Source organism: Pseudophryne corroboree, chromosome 7 (assembly GCF_028390025.1).
Source record: "Pseudophryne corroboree isolate aPseCor3 chromosome 7, aPseCor3.hap2, whole genome shotgun sequence".
Lineage (NCBI taxonomy): Eukaryota > Metazoa > Chordata > Amphibia > Anura > Myobatrachidae > Pseudophryne > Pseudophryne corroboree.
The window spans coordinates 55,200,738-55,207,272 of record NC_086450.1 but is presented as its reverse complement, the minus strand read 5'-3'; the positions used below and the strand labels follow the sequence as shown (position 1 = coordinate 55,207,272).

The following is a 6,535-nucleotide window of genomic DNA, read 5'->3' as shown; positions in this document are numbered from 1 at the left end:
ACCGTAGCAACAAGTCAAACAGCAACCAAGAACCATTAACATAATAATGAAAACTCCTTGAACTAAATTTAACAAGAACACGCAGGCGGACAGCACCAAGGTGGGCGCCCAGTGTCCCCGAGTGGATTCAGAGAAATGGATTTATCGGTAAGTACCAAAATTCTCTTTTCTCTTTCATTCACTATGGGACACTGGAACTCTTCAGGCAGCTGGGGATGTCCCAAAGATACTCCCATGGGCGGGAGTGCTGTCCGAAGCCTGCAGAACCAAATGTCCAAACCTGGTATACCTAGACGCAAAAGTATCAAACTTGTAGAATCGAGTGAACGTGTGTGCTGATGACCGCGTTGCAGCTCTACAAAGTTGGGTAGTGGAGGCTCCTATAGATGGCGCCCATGAAGCACCCACTGATCTGGTGGTATGAGCATCTACCCGAAATGGGACCCTCTTACCACTAGAGATATAAGCCTGTCTGATGGTAAATCGTATCCATCTAGCTAGAGTCTGTTTAGAAGACGGCCAACCCTTCTTGGGACCATCATACAAAACAAACAAAGAGTCTAGACTTTCTAATAGAGGTCGTAGTCTGTACGTAAATTCTTAAGGCTCTGACCACATCTAAAGACAAGTCCCCTTCCGCAAATCCCTGGAAGGAGGGTACCACAATAGGCTGGTTAATGTAGAAACCTGAAACCACCTTAGGGAGAAACTCCCCTTTTGTACAGAGCTCCACTCTGTTCTCATGAAAAACTAGAAAGGGACTTTTACACGATAGAGACCCTTCTTGCTGATGCCAAAGCTAAGAGCAGGGTAACTTTCCAGGATATATATTTAAGATCTGCTTTCTCCAAAGGCTCGAAAACTGCAGATTAAAAAAATTCCAGCACTAAATTTAGATTCCACAGAGCCATGGGAGTATGAAAAGGTGGCTGTATCCTCAGCACACCTTGTAAAAATGTCTTAACCTCCTGTAAGGACACCAGATGTTGTTGAAACAGAATAGAGAGGGCCAAGACTTGTACCTTCAAGGATCCCAACCTCAAACCTCCATCTAAACCAGGGGTGGGCAAAGTGCGGCCCGCGGGCCGGATGCGGCCCGCAAACTGAACCTGCCCGGCCCGCTACCTCCCATCAGTGTGCAGGCTGGTAACTTTGTCTGGGGAGGGGGGAAGCTGGTAACTGTGTCTGGGGAGGTGGGGAGCTGATTATTTGGTCCAGGGAGTGGGAGAAGGGGGGCTGATTATTTTGTCCAGAGATGGGGGGAGCTGATTATTTTGTCCAGGGAGGGGATAGACTGGAGGGAGATAACTGTTATCTTGCTCATACACTTGTGAGATATCAGGTACAATCCTTCGATTTCCACCGCATTTGTGAGATAAATCGAAGGATTGTATGCACGTTTTAGGTACCATGCGACGCAATGCGTGGTCACGATATTTTCTGTGCGGCCCTCGAGTATTCGCTGGAGTGTCAAGTTGCCCCCCAGCTGAAATAATTGCCCACCCCTGATCTAAACCATTCTGGAGAAACCGCAAAAGTCTATTAAGGGGGAACTCTCTGGAATTCCACCCCTTAGACTGACACCAGACCATGTACTTCTTCCATATTCTATAGTAATGTGCCGCAGTGACTGACTTCCTTGCCTCTAACATGGTGGGGATAGCCAATTTCAGAATACCCTTTCTCCTAGAATCCTGGGCCAGTATTTACTAAAAATCAGAGTTTGTCCGATGTGTGTTTTTTTTTTCTAAGTCCCAATCCGGGAATTCACTAAGCACCAATCTCGGCAGTGTCTGGACTATTCGTAATGGTTTGATTTGCAAAGTTCAGAAATACGAATGAATAGACCATCGGTCAAACACGGCTGCTATTTCATACAATACGGGCATTCACTATTCATTCGTATTTGGGTGTTAGTTTCTGAGTGCTCAAGTGCGGGTCTGTTTTTTTTAGATTCGTTAAAAAAAGCAGCAAAAAAATAGACCTGGTTTTTCCAGTCGAGTTTGGATAACCATGCACGGATCAGTGAGATCTGTGCATGGTTATCTATGGGAAAGGGTCTGTTTAGTGTAAAAACTGGAAAAAAAATTGCGTGGAGTCCCCCCTTCTAAGCATAACCAGCCTCGGGCTCTTTGAGCCGGTCCTGGTTGGAAAAATATGGGGGGGGGAAATGACAGGGGTTCCCTCATATTTCATCAACCAGCACCGGGCTCTGCGCCTGGTCCTGGTTCCAAAAATACGGGGGACAAAAAGCGTAGGGGTCCCCCATATTTTTGAAACCAGTACCGGGCTCCACTAGCCAGGTACATAATGCCACAGCCGGGGGACACTTTTATACTGGTCCCTGCGGCCCTGGCATTACATACCCAACTAGTCACCCCTGGCCGGGGTACCCAGGAGGAGTGGGAACCCCTTAAATCAAGGGGTCCCCCCCTCCAGCCACCCAAGGGCCAGGGGTGAAGCCCGAGGCTGTCCCCCCCATCCAAGGGCGGCGGATGGGGGGCTGATAGCCTTGTGAAAAAATGTGAATATTGTTTTTAGTCGCAGTACTACAAGTCCCAGCAAGCCTCCCCCGCAAGCTGGTACTTGGAGAACCACAAGTACCAGCATGCAGTGGAAAACCGGGGCCGCTGGTACCTGTAGTACTACTACTAAAAAAATACCCCCCAAAAAACAGGACACACACACCGTGAAAGTATAAGTTTATTACATACATGCACACCTCCATACATACATACTTACCTATGTACCCACGAGGCTCGGTCCTCTTCTCCATGTAGAATCCTTGGGGTACCTGTGAAAAAAATTATACTCACATAATCCAGTGTAGAATCAGACCTTTGTATAATCCACATACTTGGCAAAACAATAAAACGGAAACCCGACCACGCACTGAAAGGGGTCCCATGTTTACACATGGGACCCCTTTCCCAGACTGCCAGGACCCCCCCTGACTCCTGTCAAAGAGGGTCCCTTCAGCCAATCAGGGAGCGCCACGTCGTGGCACTCTCCTGATTGGCTGTGTGCTCCTGTAGTGTCTGTGAGGCAGCACACGGCACAGATACAATGTAGCGCCTATGCGCTCCATTGTAGCCAATGGTGGGAACTTTGCGGTCAGCGGTGAGGTTACTTTCGGTCAAACTTCAGACTCCAACCTTCTTTTCATCGTACCCCTTTTGTTCATCATACTTGGTTCATTGTTTTTATCCAGCTCTATTCACTCACACTTTCTTTTATATCTTTTTATACTTACCACATGCACCACCCTCTCACTTGCACTTGAACAACACTGATACTGCAGGTTTCAATTTATGTTTAATTTGATATCTGATTACACTCCTAGATACTCACTTTCTCTTTCGTCTCTCTTGATAGATTAATTATCGTGTATATTATACCACTCATGTTACTATTTATTGGCACATATTTGTCCACCCTCTTACACTGTACGCACCTGTAGTATAGGAATTATCATTGACTTCATGCATCAAATTTTGCGCCTGAGATGTAGATATTAATAACGATGCAATGCATTAATTCAAAGTTCACTGTGTGGTACAGACTTCCATTCTGTTTGATTTTCTATATTCTTGGATGGATACTGTTCCCCCTATGCAAATATCATCTGAGAATTAATTTATATTTAGATTTGGTAATTAACTGCCTATAATTCTGTTTATAATCCTGCTTCCCATGTACCAACCTTTTTTCCCTGTACTCTGTCTCTTAATATTACATACCCTCCTATACAGACATGGTAAACATATCTGTTTTAATAATAAACAGCTCTGTTTCCGGCAGCAGTATTTTCCATATAAGTCCAATTACTATACATTTTTTTATACTGATCTTAATTTTGTTTGTTTGTTTGTTTATGTTATGTCTTTGAAAACTATGTCTAAGCCCAGCTTACCATGTTTAATTATCAGCTGTGTACGAACCTATATCTTTATACGTATTAGACAGTGGATGTATATACACATAGACAAATTAGGACTTACTCAATGCTGCCATTTCTTAGTGATTTGTTTCATTTTAACTGACACCTTTTTATTTTTTGTTCATTTCTCATGCACTGGGCGTCTGATTGAAAGTTTACGTTGCTTGAACACATCTACTCAGTGATCACACCTGTGCCACAACCATAATAGGACGGACACACCCCTCCGCTGATTGGACACCCGCCGGCGATTACTGAGATATAAGCCCACGACATATACCATATAGGAAGTACCATATAGGAAGTGACCAAGCCCGGTGAACGGGCGAAACGCGTCTTCCGACCCTCAGCCACTCTGGGACCACAGATGTCTCCATCTGCCTAACTGTGCTTCACCATGAGCTTAACGGCAACACAGCTTCCGAGACTCACAGCGCATCCTCACGGCATGTATGTCTGACATAATGCCGGGACTCTGACACGGCTGTTTATGGACATTCCCCACTGCTTCCCTGCGCCTCATCCCACATCCATTGAACTGTTTCTGATTACTGGATCCACATTGCACCCTGACCGACATCGGACTCTGACATGATCATCCTGTGACCACAGACTTGTATCTTGACGAATCGGCACTTTATCCCACGCCAACCACGCGGCTTTCAGCCCCCTGGATTCACAGCACTGCTACACGGCACCTGATTCCTATAAAGACATCGACACGGGTAATATCTGTTTCCAGGTTTACCCGTGTGATTATACTGTCTTTTTTCTTATATGCAATACATATTATTTTAGTAGCCTGTATTTAAACCCATTTATTATCTAAGGTTTACCCGTGCTACTATATTGTCTCTTTTTTCCTGTATGCTATTCATACCGTTCTAGTAGCCTGTATTGATTTAGATCTATTTATTGTCAACTGTGGTTCTATCAATTTTTCTGAATGATCTATCTTTGTCTTAGTATCATAACCATTACAGCTCTTAAAGAAACATCCCTTTTCAGTAGCTGTATTTACCTAGATCTATTCATTTTTTGACTGTGGATCCATTAATTTATTATTCACTTTAATTATCCATCATTGATTTATTCTCATAACTATTAATTCAGACTCAGCTATATATTTAATCTAGGCCCAATTAGTACAGAGACCTGTAATAATTGACATTTGGTGTTCTCTTTTTGAACTTCCATTCAGAATGTTATCTTTGTTTTTCCCATATTCAATTACACTTCAGTGATCTACCTTTTGTGTATACCCATTTCGTTATAGACGTGTATTTATATCAACAAATTAAGGATATTTATGGCTCCTTTTGGAGATATTATCTACTATTAGTATCAACATTGTGATACCATTTGCAGAGCCTTCCCCTTTGCTTCCCCCTTTTTTTTCAACATGGCTATCACTCAATGATTCACAGGTGACTATATTCACTATCCGGTATTTACATCCGATACCGTATACCATAATATATTGAGCAACTATCATCATTTAATCATTGAGAACGATTGTCTCATTGAGAATCTCTTTTTCTGACTATTGCTACAATTTCGGGACTCTCACCATTGATTCAGGGGTTTACCCCTGTCTAACATCGGCAGCAGATCCCCCTTTTCACTGTACCCCCTCCCCATTACTTTCTTCAACACTTCATGAACTCTCATCGGTGATTCCAGAAGCAACTTTATTAATTCTCTACTATCATACCACACTGGTAACCCCCGAATCCTTCCGATCTTGGAAGTTAAGCAGTGTTGGGCCAAGTCAGTACTCGAGTGGGAGACTCTTGAGGAATACTCGGTTTAGTAGAAAATTTGGGCGGCTAGGCTCAGTGTCTAACACCGACAGCAGATTCATCTTTTCTTTATTCAATTTGTTTTCTATCTCTATCCTTACGCCAGTTATAAGCAATACAGCCGATTTGATTATTAATCCAAACTATTAATGAGGCGCTAAGTGTCTAGCTCCATTTCAAGATTATACAGCTCAGGCAGTCAGTTGAGACCTATTTATGGATTGACCATACAGTACATTTGAAAGATTTATGTTACCCAGGCAGCTTGGAACCATTATCTGACATTAACATCAGTATTATCGGTTCCAGTATTTACTTATTTACTTTTTTCTCTACCTGCACATTCAACTACTATGTGTTTTATGTATATTATCAATAAATATTGAATCTTAATCCATTTCTATGACACTTTCATAATTATACAAGTGTGCACCCACAAAAGAGTCTTCTTTTCTCTTTGTCTAGTATGTTTCATTACTGACTCAGGGTGCACCGCCAAACTTAGATTGATTAGAAAAAATATTTTTTCTTTCTCTCATCAGTATATCTTGGTAAATAAATTATCTGCTGTTTAATCTATTTATTAACTGTGCGGTATAACCCTTATACATGGCCTCCCTTAAAGCCATGCGGCTTTTTGTTCCTCCCTGACAGTTTATGTATGCCGTTGCCGTCACACTATCCGACTGTGCTCTCACGTGTTGAGCCCTCACAAGGTCCTCTGCCAGAAGAAGTGCATTGTAAATGGCTCTTAGTTCCAAAACATTTATTGGAAGTCTGCTCTCATGCAGTG

The 6,535-nt window shown here is 42.9% G+C and overlaps 1 pseudogene; it reads left to right on the top strand.

Annotated features, from left to right (window-relative positions):
* The first annotated feature begins 5,640 nt into the window (after nucleotides 1–5,640).
* Nucleotides 5,641–5,759, top strand: LOC134945950 (5S ribosomal RNA; annotated as a pseudogene).
* The last annotated feature ends 776 nt before the right edge of the window (nucleotides 5,760–6,535 follow it).